Source organism: Anolis sagrei, chromosome X (assembly GCF_037176765.1).
Source record: "Anolis sagrei isolate rAnoSag1 chromosome X, rAnoSag1.mat, whole genome shotgun sequence".
Lineage (NCBI taxonomy): Eukaryota > Metazoa > Chordata > Lepidosauria > Squamata > Dactyloidae > Anolis > Anolis sagrei.
Window position 1 is genome coordinate 31,799,490 of NC_090034.1, and position 12,535 is coordinate 31,812,024.

At 45.6% G+C, this 12,535-nt stretch overlaps 1 protein-coding gene across 19 annotated transcripts in view; it reads left to right on the top strand.

Moving 5' to 3' along the window:
* Positions 1–12,535, top strand: part of CLIP1 (CAP-Gly domain containing linker protein 1) — a 172,636-nt gene that overhangs the window by 93,462 nt on the left and 66,639 nt on the right. The gene's annotated exons all lie outside the window — the stretch shown is intronic.

Genomic DNA, 12,535 nt, shown 5'->3' on the forward strand with positions numbered 1-12,535 from the left:
ATTGGTCTTTGGATAATGGCAGCATTATTTTCAGGAAGTGAGTGAAAGTACTTGAAGTCCCATCATCCATGGGCCATCCTCCTACAAACAGCAGCAGGATATAGAGTGGGTCATGGGGCTCTGTGTGCCAAGTTTGGTCTTTATCAGTCATTAGATGAGGGTGGCAGTGGTGTCAGTAAGTGAGTGAAGGTACTGCAAGTCCCATCATCCAAAGTCCATCCCCTTTCAAACTGCAGCAGGATGTAGAGTGGATCATGGGGGCTCTGTGTGCCAAGTGTGGTCTTGATTGGTCATTAGAAGAGGGTTGCAGCAATCTTTGGAAGGGAGTGGAGGTACTTGAAGACCCATCATCCATGGTCTGTCCTCCTCCAAACTGCAGCAGGATGTAGAGTGGGTCATTGGAGCCCCATGGGGCAAGTTTAGTCTTGATTAGTCATTGGCGAGGGTCTCAGTGGTCTCAGGAAGTGAGCAAAGATACTGCAAGTCCCATCATCCACCTCCAAATTTTTCCAAACAACACCAGGACGTAAAGTGGGTCATGAGAGGTCTATGTGCCAAGTTTGGTCTTGATCCGTCATTGGATGAGGTTTGCAGAGGTCTCAGAATGTGAGTGAAGGTACTGGAAGTTCCATCATCCATGGTCCACCCTTCTCCAAAGCTGCAGCAGGATGTAGAGTGGGTCATGGGGGCTGTGTGTGCCAACGTTCGTCTTGATTGGTCATTAGATGAGTTTTGCAGCAGTCTTGGATAGTGGAGGTACTTGAAGTCCCATCATCCATGGTCTGTCGTCCTCCAAACTGCTCCAGGATGTAGAGTGAGTCATTGAAGCTCCATGTGCCAAGTTTAGTCTTGATGAGTCATTGGCGAGGGTCTCAGTGGTCTCAGGAAGTGAGTGAAGTGACTGCAAGTCCCATCATCCATTGTCAAATTCTTCCAAACCGCACCAGGATGTAGAGTGAGTTATGCAGGCTCTCTGTGTAAATTGTGGTCCTGATCCATCATCGCTGGCAGTTGTAATGGTCTTAGGAAGGGAGTGCAGGTATTGCAAGTCCCATCGTCCATGGTGCATCCTCCTTCAAACTGCACCTGGATGTAGAGTGTGTCATGGAGACTCAGTGTGCCAAGTTTGGTATTTTTTGGTAATTGGATGAGGGTTGCAGTGGTCTGAAGAATGAGCAATGGTACTGCAAGTCCCATAACCCACGGTCCATCCCCGGCCAAACCACACCAGGACGTAAAGTGGGTCATGAGAGGTCTATGTGCGAAGTTTGGTCCTGATCAGTCATTGGATAAGGTTAACAGCGGTCTCAGAATGTGAGTGGTGGTACTGCAAGTCCCATCATCCATGGTTCATAGTCCTCCAAACTGCAGTAGGATGTAGAGTGGGTGATGGGGGCTCTGTGTGCCTATTTCGGTCTGTATTGGGAGTGTTCTGACCCAGCCCCCTTTGGCCTTTCCTTTCCTCTCTTTGTCATCTCGGAATGTTGGATTTGAGGCTGGCCAATCAGAGACCATATGCAAATTTCCTTCTGTCATGCCCCGTTTCTGCCATGAACCCACTTCTCCACCAGGGGCTCCTCTTGAAGCTGGCCAATTAGAGACCATATGCAAATAGCACCACTGCGGCAGCCAATCCGAATGTTGTAACTTTCAGGCTGGCCAATCAAAACGCTGGCACATACACCGCCCTCCCTCCACAATTCCTCTGTCCGATACAAACACTCTTCTTTATTATATACTAGCTTGGGGACCCGGCGCTGCCCGGGTTATTAGAGAAAGTGGGTAATGGTGCTTCTGTATGCCAAGTTTGGTCTTTATTGGTCATTGGATAACGGCTGCATTATTTTCAGGAAGTGAGTGAAGGTACTTGAAGTCCCATCATCCATGGTCAACCCTCCTCCAAACAGCATCAAGATGTAGAGTGAGTCATGGGGACTCTGTGTGCCAAGTTTGGTCTTGATCGGACATTAAATGAGGGTTGCAGCAGTCTTGGGAAGGGAGTGGAAGTACTTGAAGTCCCATCATCCATGGTCTGTCCTCCTTGAAAGTGCACCAGGATGTAGAGTGGGTCATGGGAACTCTGTGTGCCAAGTTTGGTCTTGATCGGTCATTGGTGAGGGTCTTGGTGGTCTCAGGAAGTGAGTGAAGTGACTGCAAGTCCCATCATCCATTTCCAAATTTTTCCAAACCGCACCAGGATGTAGAGTGGGTCATGCGGGCTCTCTGTGCGAATTGTGATCCCGATCCATCACTGTTGGCAGTTGTAATGGTCTCAGGAAGGGAGTGCAGATATTGCAAGTTCCATCGTCCATGGTGCATCCTCCCCCAAACCGCACCAGGATGTAGAGTGCATCATGGAGACTCAGTGTGCCAAGTTTGGTCTTTATCGGTAATTGGATGAGGGTTGCAGGAATTGAGCAAAGGTACTGCAAGTCCCATAATCCATGGTCCATCCCCGGCCAAACCACACCAGGACGTAAAGTGGGGCATGAGAGGTCTATGTGCCAAGTTTGGTCCTGATCAGTCATTGGATGAGGTTAACAGCGGTCTCAGAATGTGAGTGATGGTACTGCAAGTCCCATCATCCATGGTTCATCCTCCTCCAAACTGCAGTAGGATGTCGAGTGGGTCTTGTGTGCTCTGTTTGCAAAGTGTGGTCTGTATTGGTAATTTTCTGACAGAGCCCCCGGCCTTTCCTTTCCTCTCTTTGTCATCTCGGAATCTTGGAATTGAGGCTGGCCAATCAGAGACCATATGCAAATTTCCTTCTGTCATGTCCCTGTTTCTGTCATGAACCCTTTTCTCCACCAGGGGCTCCTGTTGAAGCAGGCCAATCAGGGATCTTATGCAAATAGCACAACAGCAGCAGCCAGTCAGAATCTTGGAACTTTCAGGCTGGCCAATCAGAAAGCCGGCACATACACCGCCACACATCCGCCGCATACAAGTTTTGACTTTTATTATAGATATAGATATAGATATAGATATAGATATAGATATAGATATAGATATAGATATAGATAGATATAGATGGGGAGAGTGGGCGGGACCTCTGCCAAAATGTTTCCATTATAAGATTCTAGAAGGTTCTGAACGACTGCGCAGGCGCAGAAGTAAACCCATATGTGCGAATTTCACAGACTACCCCTCAAGGAAACACAATTACAGGTAAGCAACTTGTTATTCCTCTGCATGGTCCTGTGAAATGCACACATATGGGTTTTCTGCGCCTGTGCAGACAGTTTCAGAACTCTCTAGAATCTTAAAAGGATACTTTTTGGCGGTAGCCCAGCCCATGCTCCCCTGATAGTATATATAGCCAGTAGGTGGGGCTGCCACTCTACTGGAAAGAAAGTTCCTTCTTTCCACCGCAGTAGCAGCAGTTAAGGAATCTCTCTCTCTCTCTGCTTTGACTAGCAATAGGACAGTTTATTTTTTATTTTTCTTTACCATTCTTTATTACTTATTTTAGCTAGCATTTGCCTCCCATCTACCAGTTTCTGACAACGTCTTGTGGGTTGTGATTTACTGCTCAACCTCATGAGCAGGCTCCCCTTCTTTTGCTTTCCCTCAGAGGTCGGCTTCAGAGCCACCCGCTCCCTGGAAATTGTGCTTTTGTGGAGGCCCCTTACCTCACTCATGGACTCTTATCTCCTAGATGCTTCTGCTGAAATCATCCAGGTCAGGGAGGCTTGAAATCATATCTCTCTTTGGCCAGGCCTGACAATGCCCCGGAGCGGGCCAAGAGGCGGGAAAATGCCATGAAAGGGAGGTTTTTAGATCGCTGTCCTTAAGGGTGCCTCACCACCACCCCTTGTGGCTGCAACACCTCCATCACAGCAGGGGCCCTCCCCTCCCTTGCCGCTGCTGGCAGAGGTACGTGCTCTGCCTTCGTCAGCCTCCCGCCCACTGCCTGGGCCCCTGGCAGTAGTAGCGGCTTTCCCTCCCTGCCTGTTTGCCGCCAATAAGAAAGGAGAGCGTTTCAGCTACTGCTGCCTTTCTCCCACTACCTGTGGGCCTTTGCCGCCACTGGGGGAGAAGCGTGCTTCGCCTGTGGGTGCTAGCATTGCAGCAGCCACCCTCTTCCTCTGAGTGCCTGCTGCTACTAAGAGAAGGGTGCACTACAACATCTGCTTCCTCACTCCCACTGCCCTCCTTCCCCATGCAATTGTCACCAGAGGGGTGCACTTAGTCTGTGGATCATAGTGCTGCGGCAGCAGTCCTTGTCCCTCCTGCGCTTGCCACCGCCAGCTGAGTGATGCGCTTTGGCATCGGCTATCCCCCATTACCTGGAAGACCAAGCACCACGGAGCCGACAACTTTTGTTGGGGCCAGCCCCCTCCAGAAGTGGTGGATCTTGTGCCCTCCATGCCCATTATGCTGGTCATGGCTAGGGCAGTGCTCTGGCATTTGGGCTCTCCGAAGGCCTCGATGCGCTCAGGCACCACAGAACCAATTACCTTAGCTGAGGTCAGCCCCCATGCCCATTATGCCAATCCCGGCTAGGGCAGTGCTCTGGACTTCAGGCTCGCCAGCAATCCTGATGTTCTCAGGTGCCACGGAACCAATTGCCTCTGCTGATGCCAGCCCCTGACAGAGGAGTTGGAGCTGGTGCCCTCCACGCCTGTTATGCTGGTCTTGGCTAGCACAGTGCCCTGAAGTTTGGGCTTTCCAGCAGTGCCAACGCTTTCCACCTGGCTAAACCTTAGTGTTCTGGCCCATAGTGGCCGTGGTGCCTCCTTCATTGCAGAGCAGCCTTGATGCCTCCCTAATGGTGGAACCCAGGAGCTTGGGCTCGACAGCGGCCCTGATGCTCTTCTCATTGCTGAGCCCAGGAGTTTGGATTCATCAGTCAGTGTCCCCATGATCACTCCCCTCTGGATTCGGAGGCACTTTTCCCTGAGTATTGGGCTTACTGCCACCACTCACATCGAGATGGTGTCTACAATTTTGGAGACCAAAATCCACTGATTGTGGTAATGTGAAAGTATCTAAATTACCGCAATGTATACATTACAAATACACATATCAACAAAACACAGAGCTGCCACATTCACATTAAGCAGAAACAATTGGTTCTTCTCTTTGAAATATGAAACAAAACCTTCATGTGAGTAAGAATAGTTCTGGAATGACCATAAATGTCCTATTCTTTATTGCACACAAGTAGACTCTAGTAGTCACAATAGGTATTCTATTCCCTTCGTTGCACACGAGTCGACTCCAACCTGCAACCGGTTTCGACTCACAAGAGCCTTCGTCAGGCGGTTGGGTCTACAAACAACACATATCATGAATACACATATACAGTTGAACAATTTGATACATCAAGTTTGTAAATATAAATACAGACACTCTACTTACTCATTTATCGAAAAAGGCTCATCTATTTAAAAAAAAAGGCTCAACTTTTGAGGTAAGTAATTCACCAACAATGTTCTTGAGAAGTGGATCCTAAGGGGACATACATAGTGGCTAAAGGTAGTATTGCATTGTGACATGAATTACATGTCATATATAAAGAAATATAATGTCTCTGAAATGAAAATAATATAATACTCACAGCTAGTCTTTGTTGGTCAGTATACTCTGCAAAGTGTTTTATTCTGTAGCGAGTATAGGATTGAAATAACTCAACCCATTACTAATATAGCAAGTCCATTGGTCAGATGATGGTGATATCATTATCAGTTCAGAATACATTGTGGGAAAACCTCCTCTGTTATAAAAAACAGTCATATGAATTGGTGTTGTTTATCCCTTTTGGATGTTCTGTTTGCAGTGTAAAGATCCAGAAGGATTCCCGTTGTAGAAGTTTAGTTTGGAAATCAGTGTCTCTGGGTGGAGAAACCACCTCTAAAATCTGTACTTGAAATGATTCAAGGCTGGTTCAGGTCCACAAAATGCTTATACAGAATAGAATCAGTGGAATGTTTCCTGATTTTACTTTTGTGCTCAATTATTCTGAGTCTGACTTCTCTGCTTGTTTGACCAATGTAAATAAGTGAACAGGGACATGTGATGGCATATACTGCACCTTCAGTGGAGCAGGTAGCAAAGTGATTGATCCTGTATTGAGTTTTAGTGTGCTGGTTCTGAAAACTTAGTTTGTACAAACTGTGAGCATATGGAACAATGATGACAAGCATAGTTGCCTATCAGAATAGGTTTAGTGATCACTGTCTTAGGGTCTATATCTGAGTGAATCAAAATATCCCTGATGTTTTGTGTTCTCCTATGAGCAATGAGGGGGGTCTCTCACAACCCGGTATATCTCTCACCAAGTTCCAATACTTTTTCACTGTTTTTATTGCGAGTTTAGATAGGTTAGTCAAAGTGAGAGGCCATACTATTCTATTATCCCTGGGCTTGATCTTATCCTCTAGTATAGTAGATCTCGAGACACTGGAAGCTTTGGTACTAGCCTTATGAATCACATGTTCAGGATAGCCCTAGTGATATGTGTATTTGTAATGTATACATTGCGTTAATTTATATACTTTCACATTACCACAATCAGTGGATTTTGGTCTCCACAGTTTTAGGGGAACCCATTTTTCTTTTCAGTCTACAATTTTGGGCCAAAATAGAGACGAGGGCCACTTCTGGGATTACCACTCCATACCGACTGCTATGAATTCAGCATTGTGAGAAATGGTGCTGAATTCGACTCTGCAGGCCCCCTGGCCCCCTATATAGTTGCCTGCTGCGCCACTTCCACCCATAATAATAATAATAATGCCTAAACACCTTGACCTGCACTTAACACAATTGGCACTGGCAAAATTACCATTTGCCAGCAGCAGAAGGCCACCTTACTGGAGTCTGCACGCATTTTTTGCCGATACATCACACAGTCCTAGACACTTGGATGTGTCCGTCGTGTGATCCAATACAGCAGCCAGCAGACTGATCTTGTCTGCTGTTGATTCATCTTGCAGTGTTTCAAATAATAATAATGATAATAATAATAATAATAATAATAATAATAATAATGTGATCTATTGTTTCATCTGCTTCCTTGCAGAGTCTACACTTGGAATCTGTCGTCGACTTTTCAATTCTGGCTTTGATGGCATTGTTTCGAATGGCTTGTTCTTGGGCCGCCAGAATCAGGCCCTCCGTCTTCTTTTTCAGAGTTCCATTTGTGAGCCACATTTATGTTTTTTCTTTGTCAATTTGGCTCTCAATTTTTGCTAGAAACTGTCCATTGAGTGCCTTCTTTTGCCAGTTTTCTCTTCTGCTCTGGATTGTGTTTTTACTGTATTCACTCTTTGTCTTTTGCACTTTAAGCAGTTCCCTCAATGTTGGTTCTTGACTGCCTTTTACATAATTTGCCAGTGCATGTTTCTCTTCTACCATTTGTTTCACTTGCAGAAGTCCTCTGCCTCCTGATTTTCTGGGCAGGTAAAGTCTGTCGAAATCACTATGTGGATGTAATGAGTGGTGGGTTGTCATTAGTTTTCTTGTTTTTCTGTCCAGATCATCCAGCTCTGCTTGTGTCCAGTTCACAATCCCAGCAGTGTATCTAATGGCGGGGATGGCCCAGGTGTTGATAGCCTTGATCATATTTCCACCATTTAATTTGCTCTTCAAAACCTTTCTGTCTCTTTGGATATATTCTTTGCTGACCACATTTTTCACATGCCCATTATTGATATTGTCCAACTGTAGTAAGCCCAGATATTTATAGGCTTCAGGCTGATTGCACTTTATGGTTTGTCCATTTGGCATCTCTATGCGAGGCATAACACCGTTGCTCAGATGATTCATTGGAACTTGTGCCACAAACACCATCTGCCTGTGACAAAGAACTGGTGGGATCACAAGCAGGAAAAAGTTACAGAGAATGAACACGCCAAACTCCTCTGGGACTTTCGGATTCAGACAGACAGAGATTTGGAGCATAATACTCCTGACCTCGAAATCGTGTTAAAAAACAAAGTATGGATTGTCCATGTCACAATCCCAGGTGACAACAGGATTGCAGAGAAACAACTGGAAAAGCTGACATGGTATGACGATTTAAAGATCGAACTGCAAAGATTATGGGACAAGCCAGTAAGGTGGTCCCACTGGTGATCAGCACACTGGGTGCAGTGCCTAAAGACTTTGGCATGCACTTGAACACAATCGGCACTGACAAAATTACCATCTGCCAGCTGCAGAAGGCCACCTTATTGGGATCTGCATGCATTATTCACCGATACATCACACAGCCCTAGACACTTGGGAAGTGTCCAACGTGTGATCCAATTCAACAGCCAGCAGAGTGTCTGCTGTGGATTCATCTTGTTGTGTTTCAAATAATAATAATAATAATAATAATAATAATAGTACACTGGTGGCTCTAACTGAGGCAGAGCTACCTTCGACTGGTGAATTCAGTTGCTTCACAGCTGTAGTGCTGGATTCAACCATTTTACATCATTTATGATGGTGTATTCAACAATTGTGCTGATTTCAACAATTTTACAGCATATTTGGTGTTGGATTCAACAAGTTTATGGCACTTGTGCTGGATTTGATAAGATGAAAATAATTCAATAACCCTTCTAGCGCTTATGGTACACCTAGCACATGCCTTAATATTTCCTTTAATACATCCACCTTCTCCAGTGAAGACTCTATGTCCCCTTCAGAACAGCAGCTTACCCTACTACTATGTTCTGCTGCCCTACTTTCTCCAGTTTACCAGATCACCGGACGCTGCACCAAGTTCTGTCCCGGCAATATCAAAGGAATCAATATTATGTAATGTGTCAGCCTGGCTTCAGTGGACTGAGTGGGAAACCACCCAAGACCAACTCCGTCGTGGTGGAAGTATCACAGTCGTACACAGTTCACAAGCCTCATACGTCTACACCTGGTTACAACAAGAAAACTGATGCCATGGGCACCTCTGCTCACCTCTGATCATTCCTGCAGGCATCTTCACACGCTACTATGTGTTAGCCTACTATGGGGCTCGTTACTCTGGTCCTAAATTTCTTCATACCTTGACCACCTCCCCTTAAATGAACAAGGGTTCGCCAAGCGTTCCGACGAGGAATTCTAGCTATGCCAACAAGACTTGGCAAGACATTCAGATGACTGTATAGGGAATTTCTTCACAGCGCCTTCTTCTGTTCGCAGACATGCTGCCCACATACATGCTGACAGGCCTTTGAAAGCTGGAGCTCATGCACAAAATGCACCAGACAATTCACAAACTAGGATTCCCCACTTGTTCTTTTTACTAGTCAAGACTGACGTGGTTGCCATCTAACTCCTTCTACTGAAGGCCATCTAATTTAACAGCAAGTAGATTCTGTTCTATTGCACAAGTCAGAACACCTTCCACCAGAAAGCAGAGCCATCCCCTTGAAGCCCCGTTCCCTACAAGCATGCTCCTTGGGAGAGCTGTTATTTTTTGGAATGACCCCCATGCTGTCCTCTTTGTCCCACTCGCCACTCCCTCTGTTGGTGGTCAAAGTGGGAGAATGCATGTGCGAGAGGGTTGTTCTGCTTGCTGGCCCCATGCAGGGTTCTAACAAAGGACTTCAACTTCAAGAGGCCCTCTCTTTCTCCTGATGTTGGGGTGGTCTAGAAGTGAATCATTTACCTAATTGGTCACCATGCATTGTCCCCACAACTACCACCGCAAGCAACATATGATTGCTACGGAGACGCATTTCCTTTACGTGGCATTCAACCTTTCCTTACGCGTCCTCATCAATTCCCCTTCTTGACACAGACTGTCACCAAAATTCAGACAGACGATATGAATTACATCCTGGTTGCTCCTTGGTGGCCTTGGCACACATGTTTCACCCCTTCTCGGGGCATTGTGGGCAAGTTTGTCCGCCTTCGACTTGGGCCGAACATTCTGACACCTTGCTTACCTTAGCCTATAAAGGCCATAATTGCTCCTCTGCTTATAGATCGAATTGTTTCGCTACCTCCCAAAAGCTAAGGGGCTGAGCCTCTAGCTGTCACCACTACAGTGACCCTGGATTTCTTAACCTCTAGGATGCTGTCCTCTCCTTTTCTTCCCTAAACAGTTACCTGGCAGCCATCTCATGGTGCAGAGGGGAAGTTGGCCATCCCTCCTACTTTTCTGATCTGGGGTTCAACCTATTTCAAAGGGCTATAGGAGTACACAGCTTCCTGTGACTTCTCCAGCACCACCTTTGATCTTGGAAGGCGTGCTTCCTGCCTGCCCAAGCTCCCACTTAAGCCATTCTCCAGTGGATATATTTTACCTGTCTTCAAGGTCAAGCGAGTGAGCTCTGTGCCCTCTACATGAATAGCCTATATCCGAATTTTCATAAAAATAAGGTAGTTCTTTGTACAGATAGAACTTTTTTTACCCAGAGCTTCTCTGGGTTTCATATGTCACAGTATATAAGGTCAGCCTTTCTCCAGATTCAGTCTTCTCCGCTGAACACTTTCTTCACCTGCTGGGTGCCCAGAGAGTCTTGGTCTACTACATTCAAAGGAAGTCTGGGCAGGGGAAGTTCCCCAGACCTTCCTCAAGTACTCAAAGGTTGCCAGTGACCTTATGTTCTCCTCACAGTGGTTGTCTTCATGGATTGCCTCCACTGTCTTTTTGGCCTACCAATTGTTCGGCTATGACTCACCTTCGCGAGTCAGATTCCACTTCACAAAGGCTGGGGCTTCATGAGTCCTTTTGAGGGGGATACCGTTAGGGAACATTTGCAAGGCAGCTGCCTGCTCTACACCTTTGGAGGACATTTGCCGTGCGGCTACCTGGGCAACTCCCTCCACCTTCGTCACCCACTATAAGGTGGATGCTCTATCCAGGAGAGACGCCGCCTTTGGAAGAGCGGTGCTGTTTTCGTGTGTGGCATGATGCCCACCTACCAAGATTAGTAGCTAGTCACCCATATGTGTGCATTTCACAGGACCACGCAGAAGAAAGATGGGTTGCTTACCTGTAACCGTGTTTCCTCTAGTGGTACCTGTGAAATCCACTTTTCCCTGCCCATCCTCCCTGCTGGACGTCATGCTCCGGTTTCCTGGGCTGCAATTCTGCTGCTAAGGAATTAGAGAGGCAGCCCCGCCTACTGGCTATATATACTATTGGGGGAGCATGGGCGGGGCTACTGCAAAAAAGTATCCTTTTAAGATTCTAGAGAGTTCCGAAACTGTCTGCACAGGTGCAGAAAACCCATCTGTATGGATTTCACAGGTACCACTAGAGGAAACACGATTACAGGTAAGCAACCCATCTTTCTCCCTTCAGCCCCAGTAAAAGCACACACAGCCTTTATTGGCATATAATAATAAAATCACACAACACAAGTATAAGAGGAGGAAGTCACAGGTAAAAAGAAAACATACTTAAAAGTAACTAATCTCAAGGATAAAATTTGCAGTAATCTCACAAAAGAATGCATCAGAGTTGTTGAGAAGATATGGAATTTTATAACATCCTTGTCATTGAGAATACTGCAAAAAATGGAATTATTGTCCAAGCAAGATCTGTGAAAAATTCTGATTAAAATATGCAGTGTGTGAGGTATTGGAATTATAAACTTCAGGTTAATCCTTGTAAGATCTATGTCAAATACAGTTTGTCAGCTGGCATTTTCTCACCATACATCAAACAGTGAATTCTGTTAACATTCAAACATTCAAAATTACTTCTGGCTGCTGTTTTAAGCACTGAGTTAACACCCTGTTTGTCTCACCACTAACTTTAGTGTGATAAAAGCTTCATTTTGGGGACCATTTGCATTGGGTTTATAGGGAAGCAAATACACATTTTTATAATTAAATTTTCAAAACTCAGGTAGTAGTAATGTTGAACTGAGGATTTGCAGGGTCCCTTTAGCAATTTCACCAAAGGAGAATTTTAGACTAGATCAGGGCTTCTTAAACGGTGGTTCCCAACCCCTTAGCACAGTGTTGGGGGCATGAAAAATTTGGCAACAGGAAAAGGTTTCTGAATGCCACCCATATACATGGATTGGTTAGCAACAACATGCAGCATTTATATTGGAGTCTGCAGAAAATGCTTCAGCTGTACTCCACAAAAAAGAATATCAGCGTGTTCAGCGGGCCTTGCAAATAAAAGAATCATAGAATAAAAGATCTAGTCCAACCCCTTGCCATGCAGGAAATTCACAAAGTATCCAGCCTCTGTTTAAAGGCTTCCAAGGAAGGAGCTGCCATTACACTCCAAGGCAGAGAGTTCCACTGCTGAACAGGTCTTACAGTCAGCAAGTTCTTCCTGATGTTCAGATGGAATCTCCTTTGCTGATTTCTTATCAGTAAATGTTTGATTTTTATACCTATTTTATACACCTGCTACCTGAGGTACCTGGCAATGCCCAGGTTAGGTATTTTGTAAGGATAAACATTAGAAATAATCATTTTTTGTTTTTGGATTTTATGAATGGTCCTATTAGAAAATGCATAAGGATGTTGGTAGACTACAATTCCCTCTGAGTACTTACAGTTGGTCACGATGGGTATGTGTACCAAGTTTGGTACAGATCCAGAATTGGTTGGGGTTTACGGTGTCCTT